Consider the following 22,949-nt stretch of genomic DNA (forward strand, 5'->3'; position numbering starts at 1 on the left):
TGGCGAGTGTCAGCAGACCCTGCGCCCCAGCTGCCCCGGTGCTTTTCTGCTGTTCTATGATTTTTTTGAAGATATTTGCTGATCCTTTGAGTTGAAAATCTTCATTCTCATCTACTCCTATTATCCGTAGGTTTGGTCTTCTCATTGGTCCTTGATTTCCTGGATGTTTTGAGTTAGGATCTTTTTGCATTTTGTATTTTCTTTGATTGTTGTGCCGATGTTCTCTATGGAATCTTCTGCACCTGAGATTCTCTCTTCCATCTCTTGTATTCTGTTGCTGATGCTCACATTTATGGTTCCAGATTTCTTTCCTAGGGTTTCTATCTCCAGCGTTGCCTCACTTTGGGCTTTCTTTATTGTGTCTACTTCCTCTTTTAGGTCTTGGATGGTTTTATTCAATTCCATCACCTGTATGGTCGTGTTTTCCTGCAATTCTTTAAGGGATTTTTGTGCTTCCTCTTTAAGGTCTTCTACCTGTTTAGCAGTGTTCTCCTGTATTTCTTTAAGTGAGTTATTAAAGTCCTTCTTGATGTCCTCTACCATCATCATGAGATATGCTTTTAAATCCGGGTCTAGCTTTTCGGTTGTGTTGGGGTGCCCAGGACTAGGTGGAGTGGGAGTGCTGCATTCTGATGATGGTGAGTGGTCTTGGTTTCTGTTAGTAAGATTCTTACATTTGCCTTTTGCCATCTGGTAATCTCTGGAGTTAGTTGTTATAGTTGTCTCTGGTTAGAGCTTGTTCCTCAGGTGATTCTGTTAGCCTCTATCAGCAGACTGGGGAGACTAGCTCTATCCTTAGTTTCAGTGGTCAGAGTACTCTCTGTAGGCAAGCTCTCCTCTTGCAGGGGAAAGTGCCCAGATATCTGGTGTTCGAACCTGCCTCCTGGCAGAAGTTGTGTTCCACTCACCAGAAGTCCTAAGATCCTGTGGAGAGTCCTCTGGGGACCTTAGGGGTGTCCACAGACTCCACGCCCAAGGTGCCCCAGTGCTGGTGCTGGTGCCGACTGGAATGGACTTGTGCCCCTGGTCAGGCCGGGTTTTCTCCTTCCCTAATTAATGCTGTCTCAGGTCCCGAGCTATTGGATTAGAGCAGCAGTTGTGTTCCACTCACCAGAGGAAGATCCCGTGGAGAGTCCTGTGTGGACCTTGGGGGTGTCTGCAGACTCCCTGCCCAAGGTGCGTTGGTGCTGGCGCCAACTGGAAGGGTTATGTGTGCTTTAAATTTCCCCCATTACTGGTTTTATTCTTTGTGGAACACTAAAGCAAGCTGAGCAAATGCTCTACAACTGAGGCCCATCCCCATTCCTTATTGAAATGATTTATTGCTAATAAACACACTGAAATCTTTCAATATGAATCAAGAACTATTAGCTTTATTTATTACAGATGAAAAAAACAGAAAAATGTTCACTGTTCACAGTACACTGGGTATAAGCCCCTTTTTGAGTTGTTGGTCAGAGTTGTCCAAGAGATTCCTGAAACATTATAGGCAATTTCTATAGCCCTTGGTTGCCCCTCACAGGTGGAAGGTAAGTCTCTATTTCTGAAGGCACCAGAAACTTCAGAAACAAGGCCCAGAGACTCGAAGCTGGATCTAACCTGAAAGCCTCTTCCCTAAGAACAAGCCTTCATGATGCCCGAAAGTGGCCTGCAAGCCTCCAAAGGAGGGAAGCAACCAGTACTTCTACCCAGATATGATGCCTAGGAACCACAAGTGACTGGTATGGCATGGAAACCCTAAGAGTACAATAGTAGCATGAATACCTTGGCAGTAAGCAACCTCTCTCTAACTGGACTTAAAGTCCAGTCAACCAGAGGGAAACCAGGCCTGCTACTAGATGCTAGTCAATGTCTCAGGGTTAATGAGGTCATGAATCTTGGGGGGGAAATCTACAACTACCACTTTATTAAGGAAACATAAACCTTAACTACATTTTAAATATTTACCCTTATACCCACAGACAAGTGTAGTTCTCCCCCACACATCAAGGAAATGTCTGTTTTCAATAGAAGAGACTTTAACAGAAAACCACAACTGATCAAACCAAAGAGTTGTGGAACTCAGTCCTCACTGATGCATCTACAATGCAACTCCTGCACCTAAAGCCCAAGGATCACTGCAGAGGAGAAATGGTGTTGAAAGACTCTAAGAGCCAGAGAAATAGGAACTTTGCTCTGAGATTACATGTCCTAGAAATGTGAGAGAAGCTACACCCATGTTGGCAGACTCACCAAAATGGCTGCCTAAACGTTACCTGAAGAAGGACACCACCAAAAGACAAGTTAACATAGAAGAGGGAAAGCTCACAAGGCCTCAGCCCTAGTCAAAAACTACAGGCAACTAAGGAATGCTGGGAGAGGAAGAAATTCTTTTGTTCAGTGATGAGTACACCAATGGGTTATCCAATATCAAATGTCAGCCCTGAAAACATATACATGCAAGTAACATTATGTGGATTGAGCAGGTTGTGTTTCTATATTTTGGAATATATAATGTTCACATATATAAGTAACAATAATTAAAGAAAAGGAGGCCATGAATTTGAAAGAGAGCAGGGTATGGCTACATGGGAGGGTATAGAGGAATAAAAAAGAACAGGAAAACAACATAAGAATATTATAACCACAAAAACAAATTTTAAAAAATTCAAATGAAACCTTTGAAAAGCATTTCTCTTCTCGAAATTTGTATGTTTCAATTGGACACCTGCTTAGCTTTTGCATCTTTGTTTTGCTCTGATTTTTCTCCATATATCTCCTCACTATTCTGATCTATTTCTCTGACTTACAGAAATGTAGATCTGGAAGGAAAGTTAGAAAATCCATGGTTAGAACACACTGTTCCAAAGGATGAAATCATTTTAATGTAAAGCAGACAGTGGCTGAGGTAGGGCTAGAACCCAAGCGCTTTAAGTGTGTTTCAGATTCCCATTTACTCTAGGAGACAGATCTCCTATCCCTAGAAGTCAGCCTCTGTTCTCCTTCCTGAGTCTCAAATTTCACAGAAAATCCATTCCTCTACCCAGTGCTGTGACCACTTGACCGGTGACAAAACTCCACAAAGTGCTTTGAGAATCTTTCTGGGTTCCAGCAATCTTTGTCCTGGGCTTGACACTTTTGCCAAGTAAGCCCAAGACCCATCTCAATCATCTTGATTTCTGTATGAAATTTCTTTAAAAATGGACCTACTGCCCAGTAAACAAAGCCAATAAAAAATAAATGAAAAGAGGAAAATATAGCTCTAGAAATATTCCCGAACCTACAGATCCAGGCATGTCAAAACCTAGTCTTCCTTCAAAACATTTTAGTTGGGTAAATCAATAAAAAAAAATACATTTCAACTAGGCTTTCTATTTCATGGCTTCAAACATGTCACTAAAACTATAAAGGTATGCAGCATTTAATATAGTAGAATATGCAACTTTAATTACTGGATAGAGGGAAAGTAATATTTGATTGATGAACTCAAAAGAAGAGCAATGAGCATGGCTGGCAGTAGAACTAGCAGAAATGATTGGCCCAGTCATTAAAAGTCTCAATCATTTTGCTAGAAATATAAAGCATTCAAACTAGGACATAGTTACATGACCTACAAGGACATGTCACTTTGAGCAGCAGGTGACACAGTCCAGTGGTAGTTTTAAAGAAAATCTGACATAGGACAGGGAGTCTGTGATAATTTGAATTAGGAATGGACCCCCATAGACTCACAGGTTAAAATGTGTGGTCCATAAGGAGTGGCACTATTATGGGGCTTGGTCTTGTTGGAGGAAGTGTGTCACTTTGGGAGTGGGCTTTGTGGTCCTCTGTGCTCAAGCTCTACCCAATGTGATACACAGTCTCCTTCTGCTGCCTGCAGACCAAGATGTAGAACTCCTGGGGGCTTGCTTGCAATTTTAAAAGGTTGCTCCATTATCATGATGGGAAGCAGACAAGCACTGGGCCTGCATCTGAGAATGTTACATACTAATCTACAGACAACAGGAAAAGAGAGAAAGAGACAGAGAGAGACAGAGACAGACAGAAACAGACAGGTATGGAGACACAGAGACAGACAGAGGCAGAGAGAAACAGACAGGCACAGAGATAGACAGACAGAGACAGAGAAACAGATACAGAGACAGACACAGAGACACAGAATCAGAGACAGAAACAGAGAAAGAGACACAGAGACACAGAGACAGACACAGACAGAAACCGAAACACACAGAGAGACAGACAGGCAGACAGACAGGGCTTGGTATGGGCCTTTGAAATCTCAAAGCCCATCTCCAGCCACAAACTTCCTCTACCAGGGGCACATTTCCTAATCCTTCACAAACAATTCCTCCAGCTGGGGACCAAGCAATCAAACCTGAGCCTATAGAGGTCATTCTCATTCAAATCAGCATAAATATTGAAGTAGTAGTATGATGGCAGATATAAAACTGTATACGTGCAAAGAAAAGGAAAAGGAAACTGCAGAAATGGAGAAGGAAGCCAGGCAGTGGTGGAGCACACCTTTAATCCCAGCACTTGGGAGGCAGAGGCAGGCCGATTTATGAGTTCGAGGTCAGCTTGGTCTTCAGAGTGAGTTCCAAGACAGCCAGGGCTACACAGAGAAACCCTGTCTCAAAAAAACAAAAAAAGAAAAAAAAAAACAGACAGAAAAAGAAAAGGGAAAGGAAAAAAAGAAAAGAAAAGGAAAAGGAAGAGAAGATGGAAAGAATGATCTTTCATGTTTTACTTATGATTATTAGAACTACCATCCTAGGGCTGAAGGTATAACTTCTAAGTAGAGTCTTTGTATAGCATGTGTGAAGCCCTGGATTGAATCCAGAGTGACACACACACACACACACACACACACACACCATCACCAGCCACTCTCTAAACTATTCCAGGCATAACAAAATTAGCATTTTAAATATATTTCATGTTCCCTTGACCATCAGTCTGGCCATCAAAAATATCATGGCCCATTTTCATCCAGTACCAAGGAGTAACCAATGTGATAGAGTGTACTTTCTTACATCTTTATCTCTACCTAACAGAGGAAAAAAATTCTGTTTCAAACAGGATGTGTGCAGGATAAATTTTGATTTTAAACTGCAATAACAAAAACTTTAAAGTAAATCGGACACCATAAAATAATCTTACAATGCCTTGGAAAGAACCCAAGACCATGGGTTCTTAAATAGCTTCTCCCTGCTGAATGGGGCTGCCACCCTCTGCATGAACAATAAGTATTCCCCTGATATCTCTAAGAAATACCTACTGACATGGATGTTGGTCTGATAAGAGAAAGTGGCAATATGTTCAGATCGTAGCCTCATTTTTAACCTGTTACAGGAAAGTTGTTAGTAAGTGTTGCCCATTTTTATTACAACACAGTGCTGCTCTGTATCGTGTGTGTGTGTGTGTGTGCGTGTGTGTGTGTGTGTGTGTGTGTGTATGTGTGTGTGAGTGTGTGTGTCCTATATGTCTTATATAGTGCAGAATCTACTTGGCTTCGGCACACATTCTGTTTCTTACACCTGTGAGAATACTGGGGCAGTTGTGATAGTGTACACTGTTAGTATCAATGGACTTTCCATGCCCACACCTTCTGTGTCTAAACACCTAATGATTCTGTCTTGATTACAATACTAACACTCCACTCTAACTTTAATAGTCTATAGTCTAACTTCAACTCTCTGACATTAACACCAGTTCTTCCCTTTCAAATGCTTTTAATTCATTGTATTTTATACATTTAGATTAAAATTGAAGGCAAGGTATAGAGGTGTATGGCTATAACCCCAACTACTCAGGAGGCTAAATCAGAAAAATCACAAAGTCAAGATCTGCCCAGAGTACATGCTACATGAGTGTAAGACCATCCTGGGAAACTATTAAAAAAATGTTTCTGGGGTCAATGACCAGTAATACAAGAAGACACAAGAAATGCTTGACTTTTAACCATAGGTCCTGATTGGCAAGAAACACATTTTTGCCTCTCCATAGACCTTCTAGTTCCCTCTTCTGAATCATCCAAGAACTTCAGACCTCATGCAAGCCAGGATCTTTAAAACAACTTCTCCCAACTAGATCCAAGACTGTCTCTCAAATAACTGTGATAACATATTTCTGTCACCCATAATTGCCATTAACCATGGTCTTCATTTTATCCAAAGTGAAAGCTGGCCTGTTCCAAGCCCTGTCTAGCATGCTGCCTTGTAAGCCTCTGCATCCTCAAAACCACACTTCTCTCATACTGTTTCTTACTGCATAGGCAGTAAGAAACAGCCTACATAGCTAACATTGCAGTTAAATGAATGACCATTCTTCTCTGAGCCCAGCTGCCCCAAAGACACATTCCATTGATCTGGGGGTAGTGATAATAATGTGGGGATGAGATAGAAGGATCACCTTGAATTCAAGGCCAGCCTGGACTACACAGTGACATCTTTTCTGGGGAAAAGATGGACTGTGCCAACTGGGGACTCATAAATCATATTAAGTGATGGGACACTCATTCCCATGGGAGGAACTTTCCATCCATGGTAACTCATTCAACATTTCTGTTTCAAACCACCAAACCCATTCTACCTCCATCTCACATATGCGTTTAGTTGTTTCTAAAGTGAATGTAGAGGAGGAAGATCCCAGACATAGAAAATATTTACCTTCTTATTGTATTGTAATACCTCCTTAGAAAGTGACTTGTCAGTGAGAACAGGAAAACAAAATTGTATGTTTCTGTTTTCCAATAATACAGGAGCTCAGCCCATGCAATATGACAAGAAGAAATAAGCATAAAACCTTAAAATATGAAAATATTAATTAAAATTCTCCTGGTTCATAGAAAATTGTGGTGGTTTGAATATGAATGGCCCCCATAGGCACATAGATTTGAACACTTGGTCAACAGGAATTGGCACTATTGGGAAGTGTGGTCTTGTTGGAGGAAGTATATCATTTTGAGGTAGACTTTGAGCTAGTCCAAGCTAAGCCCAGAGTCTCTGTCTCTTCCTGCTGCCTTTCTATCTAGATGTAGAACTCTCAGGTACCTCTCCATTACCATATCTTCCTGTAAGCCACCATGCTTCCTGCCATGACAATAATGGACTAGACCTCTGAAATAAGCAAGCCACAATTAAATGTTTTCTTTTATAAGAGTTGCCATGGTTATTGCATCTCCTTGTAGCAATACAACATGGACCAAGACAATAACATAATTGTCTACAAAGAAAATCTCTAATAGTTTACCAAAAAATACTAGAATAAGTGCGCTATCAAAGTCAAATGCATTTCCAAACAATTCGAAATTTAAACATAATTTGTAATTGCATAAGAACTCTCATTTGGAATTTAAGTCTAATAAAATATATAAAATATTTATATAGTGAAATATACAATACATTGGTAAGAGAAATCAAAGAAATCCTAAACAAAGATATAATTCATTGTTATGTCTTTTCAAATTGAGGTATATATTTCACTCAATGTTTAGTTCCATTGGGCCTGAACTCAGAGGACAGTCCCACAGTCCCCCAGAGGACTCTCCACCCCCCAGGTACCCTAGCATGCCCAGGATTTAGGATCACTAGTGAGTGGAACATAACATCTGTTCCAACAGAACCAGGAGTACCTGGGGCTAGCTGGAGCACAGACACAAAAACCCTGTCCAACCAGTGGCTCAGTGCTGGTCGACCTTGGTGGATATTAGCCCAGAAGGTCAGAATACCCAAGATACAATTGCAAAACACATGAAACTCAAGAAGGAAGACCAGAGTGTGGATACTTCAATCCTTTTAGAAGGGAGAACAAAATACCCATGGAAGAAGTTACAGAGACAAAGTTCGGAGCAGAGACTGAAGGAATAACCATCCAGAGAGTGCCCCACCTGTGGACCCATCCCATAAACAACCACCAAACCCAGACACTATTACAGATGCCAACAAGATTTTGCTGACAGAAGCCTGATATAGCTGTCTCCTGAGAGGCTCTGCAAGTGCCTGACAAATACAGATGTGGATGCTCACAGTCATCCATTAGATAGAGCACAGGGTCCCCAATAAAGGAGCTAGAGAAAGTATCCAAGGACCTGAAGGGGTTTGCAGCACCCTAGAAGGAATAACAATATGAACTAACCAATAACCCCAGAGCTCCCTGGATCTGTATATATGTATACCATGTATGTGTCTGGTGCCTGCAGAGACCAGAAAAGGAAACTGGTTACCCCAGAGTTGGAGTTACAGATGGCTCTAAGTTGTTATGTATGACGATGAACTGAGCCCAGATCCTCTGCAAAAGCAGCACGCGTTCTTACTACTGAGCAATCTTGCTAACGTCACTATAATTTTTTATTAAGAGGGGACAAGGATGGATAATTTATACTATCTAAATTTAACATTATTATTTAGTCAACAAATTATTATAATTCTACAATATTCTGGGTAGCATGCTCCCTATGTAATTTATTCTTAAACTGAATATAAAATCCAGAAATAAAGCCACAGATGTATTAACAGTTGATGTTTTAATAATCATGCCAATATATGTAAGTAGAAACAATGGATCCTGTTATCAATGCTGGCAATGGAGTAGCCATCCACAAAAGCAGTGATGCTTGACCCACATGAAAAAATTAAATAATAGTAGGCTAAATGTAAAGCTTAAAACTATAAAACTTTTAGAAGAAAATTTAAAATATGAACTTTGGTAATGCAGAGATTTCTTAGCTAAAGAAAAATTATTTTTAAGTTATAGACATTATCAAAATTTAAAATTTTGCTTTCTTCAGTGAATATCTTAAGAAATAAAAAAGCAAATCAACAGGCTACAAGCAAAGATTCATGACACTAATATTTGACAAAATACTCATTATTTTAAAATATACAAAACATCCAATTGAATATTTTTTAAAACCTCACCTGAAAAGCAGTAAGAGATTGAATACACCTATTTTTTAAAGGTACGTGGGTGCAAATGAGCTCATGACAATGCTCCAAGTTTTTAGTTATTAAAGAAATAAAAATTTCCATCACAGTAAAAAACTACTTGCTCTGTACCCACTAAAAATCAAACGTGTAAAGACAGCCTAAGAGCTGTTGATGAGAGCAGGTAAGTGGAGTATGTGTAACTCACTCCTGCTGGGACTGTGCTTAGCACAGATACTCTAGAGACTAGTTTGGCAGTTTCTCAAGATGTTAGATGTATATTTACATGTGATTCATTCAATTCTACACTATTACTTACCTAGATAGAAGAACTTTTACATAGCCATTTTTTTTTTCTCGGATATCTTTAACTGGTTTCTTCAGACTACTTAACTCTGCAGGCCCTGATGTCTATCACCTGATGGATGAATAAACAAATTGTAGTACAACTATACTCTAGATTTTTGCTTAGCAATGAAGCAGAAATAACTAATACATTCATTGATGTTGCTGAGCCTCAAATACACTATGTTGAGCAAAATATGTTCCAGATAAAAGAACATATTTGATGTTATTCCATAAACAAACAAAAAAAAAGGTAGAAAAAAACCCAGAAGCCTAAACTACAAACTGTAAAGCCAGCTCAATAGCTTCATGAATTAAGACAGTCCTAACTAATAAGAGACATGAGAATTATCTTGGGTTGACAGACATGTTGATAGGTGATGGCAAGGTACATGCATATGCCTATCAAAACTCATCCGACTGGGAGCTGGTGAAATGGCTGAGAGTGCTTGCTACTCCTGCAGCAGACAAGAGTTCAGTGGCAACTACAAGGAATCTGATGCCTTTTCTGACATTTAAGAATAACTGCACATGTGTCCACATACACTCAGGAAGAGACATGGACATATAAACAAGAATAAAAAAACATAAATAAATAATATAGCATCATATGCATATGCATGCCCAATTATGTATAGGCATAAAGTAGTATGTAGGGAGTTCTCCTTAAAAGTTCAATTTGATGATGTGGCTTGCTGTACTGTACCTTCACCCAAAATCAGTCTAGGCCATATCAGCTATATTGCCAGATGTATTGGGAATATGTTTCAATAAAAACCACTAATGTCTGCTGGTCACCAAGGGGAAGTGAAACTCACCTTATTGTTGTGAGTTGCTAATGGTTGTTGGGTGCATTGTTCAGAGAACAGTGTGTACATAGTGCCTTCAGGTAAAGATCTCAGGTTACGATGTTTGTGTTGAAAGATGGGTGTGTGAGTAGCCCAAGCCAAGTGGAGTCCTGGGTTGTTAAGTTATTCCCTATGCTCAATTACCTCTGTGGTAGGAACAAAATTAGACAACTGCATTAATGAAAAATACATAAAGTAAAGCTATCTACTAATAAGGAAACTTAAATACAAAAAATGCCTGAATTAAAGAACAAAAAGGGGGGAGTAGGGCCACAGGCCTCTTCCGCCGGACCAGCACCGGGGTAGCTAGAGCGCAGGGTCGGCTGACACCCGCCAGCTACCCACCACCCCCGCCACAGGATTTTGAGACTGCTGGTGAGTGGAACACAGCTTCTGCTACAGTCCAAACACGCGGGACCTGAGACTGCTTTGGTTGGGGAGGCAGAAATCCGGCCTGAGTAGGGCCACAAGCCTCTTCTGATCAGAAAAGCACCGGAGTAGCTAGAGCGCAGGGTCGGCTGACACCCAACAGCTACCCACGACCCCCGCCACAGGATTTTGAGACTTCTGGTGAGTGGAACAGAGCTTCTGCTCCAATCTTTAAACAGTGACAACGACAACAACTAACCCCAGAGATTACCAGATGGCTAAAGGTAAACGTAATAATCTTACTAACAGAAACCAAGACCACTCACAATCATCAGAACCCAGCACTCCCACTTCGCCCAGTCCAGGGCATCCCAACACACCGGAAAAGCTAGACACGGATCTAAAAGCATATCTCATGATGATGGTAGAGGACTTCAAGAAGGACTTTAATAACACACTTAAAGAAATACAAAGGAACACTGGTAAACAGGTAGAAGACATTAAAGAGGAAGCACAAAAATCCCTTAAAGAATTGCAGGAGAACACTGCTAAAGAGTTACAAATCATTAAAGAAAAACAGGATAACATAATCAAACAGGTAGAAGTCCTTAATGAAAAACAGGAAAACACATCCAAACAGATGATGGAAATGAACAAAACAATACTAGACCTAAAAAGGGAAGTAGACACAATAAAGAAAACCCAAAATGAGGCAACACTGAAGATAGAAACCCTAAGAAAGAAATCTGGAACCATAGATATGAGCATCAGCAACAGAATACAAGAGATGGAAGAGAGAATCTCAGGTGCAGAAGATTCCATAGAGAACATCGGCACAACAATCAAGGAAAATGTAAAATGCAAAAAGATCCTAACTCAAAACATCCAAGAAATACAGGACACAATGAGAAGACCAAACCTACGGATAATAGGAGTGGATGAGAATGAAGATTTTCAACTCAAAGGACCAGCAAACATCTTCAACAAAATTATAGAAGAAAACTTCCCAATCTAAAGAAAGAGATGCCCATGAACATACAAGAAGCCTACAGAACTCCAAATAGACTGGACCAGAAAAGAAATACCTCCCGACACATTATAATCAGAACAACAAATGCTCTAAATAAAGATAGAATACTAAAAGCAGTAAGAGAAAAAGGCCAAGTAACATATAAAGGCAAGCCTATCAGAATTACACCAGATTTTTCACCAGAGACTATGAAAGCCAGAAGATCCTGGACAGATGTTATACAGACACTAAAAGAACACAAATTCCAGCCCAGGCTACTATACCCAGCCAAACTCTCAATTAACATAGATGGAGAAACCAAAGTATTCCACGACAAAACCAAATTCACACATTATCTCTCCACGAATCCAGCCCTTCAAAGGATAATGACAGAAAAAAAAAAAACAATACAAGGACAGGAACCACGCCCTAGAAACAACAAGAAGGTAATCCCTCAACAAACCTAAAAGAAGACAGCCACAAGAACAGAATGCCAACTTTAACAACAAAAATAACAGGAAACAACAATTACTTTTCCTTAATATCTCTTAATATCAATGGACTCAACTCCCCGATAAAAAGGCATAGACTAACAAACTGGCTACACAAACAAGACCCAATATTTTGCTGCTTACAGAAAACTCATCTCAGAGAAAAAGATAGACACTACCTCAGAATGAAAGGCTGGAAAACAATTTTCCAAGCAAATGGTATGAAGAAACAAGCTGGAGTAGCCATTCTAATATCTGATAAGATTGACTTCCAACCCAAAGTCATTAAAAAAGACAGGGAGGGACACTTCATATTCATCAAAGGTAAAATCCTCCAAGAGGAACTATCAATCCTGAATATCTATGCTCCAAATACAAAGGCAGCCACATTCATTAAAGAAACTTTAGTAAATCTCAAAGCACACATTGCACCTCATACAATAATAGTGGGAGACTTCAACACACCACTTTCACCAATGGACAGATCATGGAAACAGAAACTAAACAGGGACACAGTGAAACTAACAGAAATTATGAATCAAATGGATCTGGCAGATCTCTACAGAACATTCTATCCTAAAACAAAAGGATATACCTTCTTCTCAGCACCTCATGGTACCTTCTCCAAAATTGACCACATAATTGGTCACAAAACAGGCCTCAACAGATACAAAAATATTGAAATTGTCCCATGCATCCTATCAGATCACCATGGACAAAGGCTGATCTTCAATAACAAAATAAATAATAGAAAGCCAACCTTCACGTGGAAACTGAACAACACTCTTCTCAATGATACCTTGGACAAGGAAGGAATAAAGAAAGAAATTAAGGACTTTTTAGAGTTCAATGAAAATGAAGGCACAACATACCCAACCTTATGGGACGCAATGAAAGCATTTCTAAGAAGAAAACTAATAGCTCTGAGTGCTTCCAAAAGGAAACTAGAGAGAGCACACATTAGCAGCTTGACAACATACCTAAAAGCACTAGAACAAAAGGAAGCAAATTCACCCAAGAGGAGTAGACGGCAGGAAATAATCAAATTCAGGGGCGAAATCAACCAAGTGGAAACAAGAAGAACTATTCAAAGAATCAACCAATCAAGGAGCTGGTTCTTTGAGAAAATCAACAAGATAGATAAACCCTTAGCCAGACTCACTAGAGGGCACAGGGAAAGCATCCTAATTAACAAAATCAGAAATGAAAAAGGAGACATAACAACAGATCCTGAAGACATCCAAAACACCATCAGATCCTTCTACCAAAGGCTATACTCAACAAAACTGGAGAACCTGGATGAAATGGAGAATTTCCTAGACAGATACCAGGTACCAAAGTTGAATCAAGATCAGGTTAATGATCTAAACAACCCTATATCCCCCAAAGAAATAGAAGCAGTCATTAATAGTCTCCCAACTAAAAAAAGCCCAGGACCAGATGGGTTTAGTGCAGAGTTCTATCAGACCTTCAAAGAAGATCTAATCCCAGTTCTCACAAACTATTCCACAAAATAGAAACAGAAGGTACTCTACCCAACTCATTCTATGAAGCCACAATTACTCTGATACTTAAACCACAAAAAGACCCAACAAAGATAGAAAACTTCAGACCAATATCCCTTATGAATATTGATGCAAAAATCCTCAATAAAGTTCTTGCTAACCGAATCCAAGAACACATCAAAACAATCATCCATCCTGACCAAGTAGGTTTCATCCCAGGGATGCAGGGATGGTTCAATATACAGAAATCCATCAACGTAATCCAGTATATAAACAAACTCAAAGACAAAAACCACATGGTCATCTCGTTAGATGAGGAAAAAGCATTTGACAAGATCCAACACCCATTCATGATAAAAGTCTTGGAAAGATCAGGAATTCAAGGCCCATACCTAACCATGATAAAAGCAATCTACAGCAAACCAGTAGCCAACATCAAAGTAAATGGTGAGAAGCTTGAAGCAATCCCTCTAAAATCAAAGACTAGACAAGGCTGTCCACTTTCTCCATACCTATTCAACATTGTACTTGAAGTCCTAGCCAGAGCAATTCGACAACAAAAGGAGATCAAAGGGATACAAATTGAAAAAGATGAAGTCAAAATATCACTTTTTGCAGATGATATGATACTATATATATGAGGGACCCTAAAAATTCCACCAGAGAACTCCTAAACCTGATAAACAGCTTCAGTGAAGTAGCTGGATATAAAATTAACTCAAACAAATCAATGGCCTTTCTCTACACAAAGAATAAACAGGCTGAGAAAGAAATTAGGGAAACAACACCCTTCTCAATAGTCACAAATAATATAAAATATCTTGGCGTGACACTAACTAAGGAAATGAACGATCTGTATAATAAAAACTTCAAGTCTCTGAAGAAAGAAATTATAGAAGTTTTCAGAAGATGGAAAGATCTCCCATGCTCATGGATTGGCAGGATCAACATTGTAAAAATGGCTATCTTGCCAAAAGCAATCTACAGATTCAATGCAATCCCCATCAAAATTCCAACTCAATTCTTCAACGAATTAGAAAGTGCAATCCGCAAATTCATCTGGAATAACAAATACCTAGGATAGCAAAAACTCTTCTCAAGGATAAAAGAACCTCTGGTGGAATCACCATGCCGGACCTAAAGCTTTACTACAGAGCAATTGTGATAAAAACAGCATGGTACTGGTATAGTGACAGACAAATAGACCAATGGAATAGAATTGAAGACCCAGAAATGAATCCACACACCTACGGTCACTTGATCTTCGACAAGGGAGCTAAAAACATCCAGTGGAAGAAAGACAGCATTTTCAACAAATGGTGCTGGCACAACTGGTTGTTAACATGTAGAAGAATGCGAATCGATCCATTCCTATCTCCTTGTACTAAGGTCAAGTCTAAGTAGATCAAGGAACTTCACATAAAACCAGAGACACTGAAACTTATAGAGGAGAAAGTGGGGAAAAGCCTTGAAGATATGGGCACAGGGGAAAAATTCTTGAATAGAACAGCAATGGCTTGTGCTGTAAGATCGAGAATTGACAAGTGGGACCTCATGAAACTGCAAAGCTTCTGCAAGGCAAAAGACACCATCAATAAGACAAAAAAACCACCAACAGATTGGGAAAGGATCTTCACCTATCCTAAATCAGATAAGGGACTAATATCCAATATATATAAAGAACTCAAGAAGGTGGACTCCAGAAAATCAAATAACCCCATTAAAAAATGGGGCTCAGAACTGAACAAAGAATTCTCACCTGAGGAATACCGAATGGCAGAGAAGCACCTGAAAAAATGTTCAACATCCTTAATCATCAGGGAAATGCAAATCAAAACAACCCTGAGATTCCACCTCACACCAGTCAGAATGGTTAAGATCAAAAATTCAGGTGACAGCAGATGCTGGCGAGGATGTGGAGAAAGAGGAACACTTCTCCATTGTTGGTGGGATTGCAAGCTTGTACAACCACTCTGGAAATCAGTCTGGTGGTTCCTCAGAAAATTGGACATAGTACTACCGGAGGATCCAGCAATACCTCTCCTGGGCATATATCCAGAAGATGTCCCAACCGGTAAAAAGGACACAATGCTCCACTATGTTCATAGCAGCCCTATTTATAATAGCCAGAAGCTGGAAAGAACCCAGATGTCCCTCAACAGAGGAATGGATACAGAAATTATGGTACATTTACACAATGGAGTACTACTCAGCTATTAAAAAGAATGAATTTATGAAATTCCTAGCCAAATGGATGGACCTGGAGGGCATCAACTTGAGTGAGGTAACACAATCACAAAAGAACTCACACAATATGTATTCACTGATAAGTGGATATTAGCCCAAAACTTAGGATACCCAAGATATAAGATACAATTTGCTAAACGCATGAAACTCAAGAAGAATGAAGACCAAAGTGTGGACACTGTGCCCCTTCTTAGAATTGGGAACAAAACACCCAGGGAAGGAGTTACAGAGACAAAGTTCGTAGCTGTGATGAAAGGATGGACCATTTAGAGACTGCCGTATCCAGGGATCCATCCCATAATCAGCTTCTAAACGCTGACACCATTGCATACACTAGCAAGATTCTGCTGAAAGGACCCAAATATAGCTGTCTCTTGTGAGATGATGCCGGGGCCTAGCAAACACAGGAGTGGATGCTCACAGTCAGCTATTGGATGTATCACAGGGCTCCCAATGGAGAAGCTAGAGAAAGTACCCAAGGAGCTAAAGGGATCTGCAACCCTATTGTTGGAACAACATGATGTACTAACCAGAACCCGGGAGCTCTTGTCTCTAGCTGCATATGTATCGAAAGATGGCCTAGTCGGCCATCAATGGAAAGAGAGGCCCATTGGACTTGCAAACTTTATATGCCCCAATATAGGGGAATGCCAGGGCCAAAAGAATGGGAATGGGTGGGTAGGGAAGTGGGGGGCGCTATGGGGGACTTTTGGGATAGCATTGGAAATGTAATTGAGGAAAATATGTAATAAAAATATTTTTTAAAAAAAGGCCAAATTATAAACAGTTTAGGTTTTGTGAGCCACATGGTTTTTGCTACAACCACTCAGAAAAATTATATCCACAGACAACACATCAGTGAATGGACACAACTGTGCTCCAATAAAGTTTTATTTACAAATTCAATAATAAACGATTTAGTTTGCAAAAAAAAAAAAAAAAAAAGAACAAAAAGGGGGAGAAAATTAACTGTGATAGTCAGTACCATAGACAGAACTATGAAAAAATCAACTAAAAGAAGAAAAAAAATATATGTGAGCTGATGCTTTCTGTCCACGGACATTTGATCCTGTTGATTTGTAATAAGACAAAGCATCATAGACGAATCTATGGAGAGGGCCTGCTGACCTCATAGCAGCTGAGAAGCAAAGAAACAGACAGTAACCCAATATCCCTTTCCAATGTCTTGAGGTTTAGAAGGTGTGGTTCTTTGGTTCAGTTAACCTGGGTTGTTTGTTTGTTTGTTTGTTTGTTTGATTTTTTAATCTCTTGGGATACTGTAAAAGTTGTATTTCTGTAGAATGTAAAACACAACTCATATTTTATAAGATATGAAAATAGGAGGGATGTGTTGGGAGTGTAAGAAAGAGTGAGACATATTGGATACATGTGTTAAATTGTCCAAAAAGTAAATAAATCAAAGTCTTTAATTTTTAAAACTTTTCTTACATAAAATTAGACTGTGGAATCTGAAGTTCAACTCCTAGTACTGATTCAAGCCGCTTCTCTACTGTGAGGCCCTAGGAGACTGGTTATTTCTCTGGCCCTCTTTTTATGTGAAAGACAAAAATCATCATCATCACATCATCATCATCATAATGACCACCACTACCACAGCCTAGCAAGCACCAAATTCTAAGATAGTGAGAAGACCGACCCAGGAAACAATGCTGCATAAGTTCTCTAGGTCTTCTTTTTATTTCCTTCCTCGGATGTTAGAACAGGGACTCCAGCAACATAGAAATGTCAAGATGCATAACTAGAATGGCAAACGATGTCTGATTTTTCCCACCCATGGGCAATGACAGGGGTAGTCTAGCAAGGCAGACAACTTCTATGCTGGTTAGTTGTGTGTCAACTCGACACAGCTGGAGAAATCACAGAGAAAAGAGCTTCAGTTGAGGAAATGCCTCCATGAGATCCAACTGTATGGCATTTCCTCAATTAGTGATCAAGGGGGAAAGGCCCCTTGTGGGTGGGACCATCTCTGGGCTGGTAGTCTTGGTTTTATAAGAGAGCAGGCTGAGCAAGCCAGGGGAAGAAAGCCAGTAAAGAGCATCCCTCCATGGCTTCTGCATCAGCTCCTGCTTCCTGACCTGCTTGAGTTCCAGTCCTGACTTCTTTCAGTGATGAAGAGCAATATGGAAAACATAAGCTGGATAAATCCTTTCCTCCCCAACTTGCTTCTTGGTCATGATGTTGGTGCAGGAATAGAAACTCTGACTAAGACAACTTCAAACAGTCAACCATAACAGAATACAAACCTGGCCTAACCCCAACTTCACAAAGAAGGTATTCATGCTCTTCCATGTGAAGACTGTAACCCTTCCATAGGGTCAAAATGGCCAAGTGAGAAGATATAGCTGTCCTCTCCAGCATGACTAGGCTTCACTCAGTGCCGGTGGAGTCAGCATGGGAAGGTTGTCATCCTGACTCTTTGGAAGTAATGATGGGGCTAGTGTCTGAAGAAGTCTCGCAGACAGTTAAGACTTTAACAGTTGCCCAGAAAGAATAAGGCCGTCTTCATCATCACTGGGATATCAGGGAGACCATAGTGAATGCCAGACACCAACCTTCACCAAGTATCAGGGAAAGCCAACTGTGGAGCTGGCCTTACACACACACACACACACACACACACACACACGCACAAAAGCACCCTTTTTTATCAAAGCCACATCAAAAATAAAGCAAACTGAAACAGAAACCTAAATAAACCCTGTGAAAATGTGTAAATTTGATATGCTGTTGAGAGATCCATGCTGTCAGCCTTCACATGCTCCCAAGGCACATACTATAAAGGAGGGGATGGACCTGTAAAATGGGTTATTAAATATTGCTGAGCATTGACCCAGGAGTGGTATAGCTGAGTCCTCAGGTAGTTCAGAACTGTCTGTCTCTGCAGCTCCTCCTCCAGAGTACCTCATACATTCTTCCAGCTTCTAAGAGCTCTGCATACATATGATGCACATATAGACATGCAGACAAAATATAAAAGTATAACTATAAAGAAAAAATCTTAAGAAAGTAAAAGCAACAAAGAATTCAAGAGTGTGTAGCATGGTGAAGTCTGGGACATAAGGTAGAGTTTCATTGGCTCCAGGGTATTGGCTTCCCTGAGGTCACCAGGACACTATGCAAAGTGGCCAGACGTTGGCCATCTGGCTGCTGGGCCAGGAGAAGAAAACCCAGCCTTCTAGGTGATGGTACTTCAGCACAGAGGCTGTGGGCTACACCCAGTCCAGATATGGGACAGAACAACATTTCCCACTGTAGCAAAGTAGAACTAGCCTTATGGCTCATCAGTCATGTCATATTTAGTCAGTAAGTGAGCTGCATAGCAGCACCAGGCAGAACTAATAGAACAAAGAAGGCTGGTAAGAGAAAGTAACATGTGTGCCCCTTCTTTTCCCTTCCTGGGCCCCTCCAACACTCAACACCTTACCCACAACCATGGTGAAGGGGGGTGGGTGATATCTGCTATCAGGGAACCATGTCTGTCCATCCTCAGTAAATAGGAAACAGAATCCCCACATAAGCCTCAAAGGAGTAAACAGAAAGGATAAGACTTAAAATAGGATTGAGATTTCTCTCTAAGCTGATTCTTGAAATTCTTCGTTTTCAAAATAGTTGTGTTTTTAACATGTAAACATAACTAAAAAGTAATAAAATCTCCCCAAGATCTCTGGCCTGGGAGGTTTAAGAAAGTGTAGCTAAAGCCTACTTGGAGTAAAATAATAACCTTTCACTTCTATTACTTATTCAGTAAATCAGTTCCTGTTGCTTAGTTGGGGACAGAGCCTGCTGAGTGAGACGGTGCCACACCCTGCCGTGCCTTCCCAGTCCAGCAGCTCCGACCTATGGAAATATCCAGTCCAAGAAACACAGATACACAGACCTCCTAATACCACTGCCCAAACACTATGAGAACCATGTTCATCCATCCGGCAACTCTGCCTAGAGTTACTGTCTGCTTTCTAAAGACAGATGTTCTAAGTAGCTGAGAACTTGACCCAAGCCAGCCAGCCAAGAAACCTCCCTACAATGTGAACCCAGAACCATGTGCCTCCAGAGCCCATGACCAGCCCAAAGATGCTACTTGCCTAATTTTCCCAAGGGAGGCACTTGGTAGCTCTCCCTGAGGCATCCAAAGAGCTCCTGTCTCCCTATTTTCGGTGTTCCTTTGCCTGTTTTCATAGATGACATTTCCAAACCTTTCCCAGAAGGTTTCCTCCCACAGCTCATAGTCACACTAATCTTTCTGTTTTCAAACCTGTAATATTCTAGGACCCTGATGGGAGTGGGAGGTGGGGGAACACAAACGAAGCACTTCTCCTTCCTGGAGCCCCGGTTGCCAGAACACAGCTTCCAGTCTCAGGGAGAAATAGGAGTGGATCAGCTAGAAAGGACACTGACCCCACGGGTCAGCCAGAGGAGGGGGCCCTGTGATCCGAAGGAAGTGGACACAGGGAGTGCCCGGAAGAGATTGTTCATGCTTTCAAGCTGGGCCAACCCTTGTGAGTAACAGAGGGCGTGTAGGCCTGGCTATAAATACCTGCATCTTAGGCCCCCACCCCTGGCAGAGCTCTGGAGTTCATCAGCCTTAGATCCACAGTTCCATAGCCACCCCCATGCTGCAGCAAGAGAGGAAGGTGCCTTCTCTTTTCCCACTCCTAGAGTGATGGCCTCTGAACCTGGATCCCACTTAGGAACAGGTAGTCTTCTGAGCCAAGAGACCCTGCTGCTTCAGCATGCATGCTTCTTTATTTAGCTCCTTCTCAAACCTCAGGAAAATTCTGAGAAAGCTAGCTGTACTGGCTATTTTTGTGTCAACTTGACACAGCTGGAGTTATCACAGAGAAAGGAGCTTCAGTTGAGGAAATGCCTCCATGAGATCCAACTGTAAGGCATTTTCTCAATTAGTGATCAAGGGGGAAAGGCCCCTTGTGGGTGGGACCATCCCTGGGCTGGTAGTCTTGGGTTCTATAAGAGAGTAGGCTGAGCAAGCCAGGGGAAGCAAGCCAGTAAAGAACATCCCTCCATGGCCTCTGCATCAGCTCCTGCTCCCTGACCTGTTTGAGTTCCAGTCCTGACTTCCTTTGGTGATGAACAGCAGCATGGAAGTGTAAGCCGAATAAACCCTTTCCTCCCCAACTTGCTTCTTGGTCATGATGTTTGTGCAGGAATAGAAACCCTGACTAAGACAAATTGGTACCAGCAGAGTGGGGTATTCCTGTGACAACCTGACCATGTTTTGGGAGGACTGTGGAAGGACTTTGGAACTTTGGGCTTGAAGATCCATTTGTTGTTAAGAGCTCTGTCAGATGTTGTGTAGGAGCTTGGAAGATAATGCTGAGAACAGTGCAGAAGATGGAGGCCTGGTTTGTGAAATTTCAGAGGGAAAATTAAAGACTCTCTTCAGGGCTATTGCTGTTTTTATTGTGAAGATTTTGTAGTTCTGGTTAGCTGGGGCTGAAGAATCAGCTGTGATTAACAAGATACCAGAACTACTAAAGCAAAAACTTTGCATTACTGGGACTATTGATGCTGGTTAGCTGGAGCTAAGAAATTAGCGGTGATTAAGAAGAGACCAGCATCGTTGAGGTGACATCTTCTGGGAAGTGTTTTCTGAAAGCACAAAGAGGCTGTGTTCCAGAGATAGGCAAGGTTGTACTCCTTCTGCAGTGGGACTTGGTAATGTGTAAGGGTCACCCAGATGGTACTGGTTTTGAAGGCATGAAGGGGTTACACAGCAGCTCAGGCTCGGCACTGTTAGAGGCCATGGAAGGCCATTGGTGAAGGTGCAGCCCCAGTTGTAATTGAAGGCCCAGGACTGAAGGGGTCACGCAGTGTTTTGGAGATGCCAGTACCACGAGATGACCACCAAGAGCAGCAGCAGCAGTGGAGTACAGGCATCTGGAGCCCAGTGGACGACGTGTGTGCTACAAAGGGCATGGCTAGAGAAGTGACCCAAGCCCTTGGAGGAGCCCAGAAGATCGTGAGTTGGATCCCAGACGTTGGACGGTTGGAGATTGATTTTTGCTTTGATTGTGACTGTGCCCTGATATTTTCCCTCTTGAAGGAAGAAACTGTTTTAGTGGAGCCCACAGTTAAGAGACTTTTAATTGTAAAAAGACTTTGGATTTTATATTTTAAAGAGATTGAAATTTTAAGAATATGTAAAGACTGTGGGACTTTTAAAGTTATTTAGATCTTGGGGATGAATAAGAATGTAAGGGTTGAGGCTTACTAGTGATGTGTTTGTGTGTCAAGTTGACAAGGGGTCAATTGTACTGGCTATTTTTGTGTCAACTTGACACAGCTGGAGTTATCACAGAGAAAGGAGCTTCAGTTGAGGAAATGCCTCCATGAGATCCAACTGTAAGGCATTTTCTCAATTAGTGATCAAGGGGGAAAGGCCCCTTGTGGGTGGGACCATCCCTGGGCTGGTAGTCTTGGGTTCTATAAGAGAGTAGGCTGAGCAAGCCAGGGGAAGCAAGCCAGTAAAGAACATCCCTCCATGGCCTCTGCATCAGCTCCTGCTCCCTGACCTGTTTGAGTTCCAGTCCTGACTTCCTTTGGTGATGAACAGCAGCATGGAAGTGTAAGCCGAATAAACCCTTTCCTCCCCAACTTGCTTCTTGGTCATGATGTTTGTGCAGGAATAGAAACCCTGACTAAGACACTAGCCATCCTCAGGACTTTCAGTATAGCACAGGTCAGATAGGGAACCTTTGGACACTGGGTGTTGCCCGAGTATTTACGTAGAATAAAGTTTTTAGGTATGGGGGCAGGGCAAAGTCTGCGCCGGAGTCTTTAACATGCTAAATAGAACATTAAGGTTAGTAACTGGAACTTTGTCTCAAGGTATCTTTAGTGAGTTAACTATGTGGGAAGACTTTATTATGTTTCTAAAACCTTTTTCCTAGTCTTCAGGTACAATTAGTTCTAGCAGGAAATCCCCTGAAACAACGCATTGCTACTAGGACTCATCTGCAAGTCGGCCATCCACAGCTTGGTTGATAAGAGACTCTTCTGGATTATCCTGGAGACTCTCCTGAATTCTAGCTCTTTTATTCTAACCTGAAATGAATCCAGGCCCAGAAGTCCACAGTGATGTGTGATGTTTCCCTTGATCCTAAGAATTACTGCCTTTTCCCACTTTAAACACTCTGAGTAGATTTTCTTCTCATAGTACTTGTGTGTGTCTGTGCACTACATGTGTGCATGCC

The sequence above is a fragment of the Mus caroli genome, unplaced genomic scaffold (assembly GCF_978045245.1).
Source record: "Mus caroli unplaced genomic scaffold, Mus_caroli_1 scaffold_1, whole genome shotgun sequence".
In the NCBI taxonomy this organism is placed as follows: domain Eukaryota; kingdom Metazoa; phylum Chordata; class Mammalia; order Rodentia; family Muridae; genus Mus; species Mus caroli.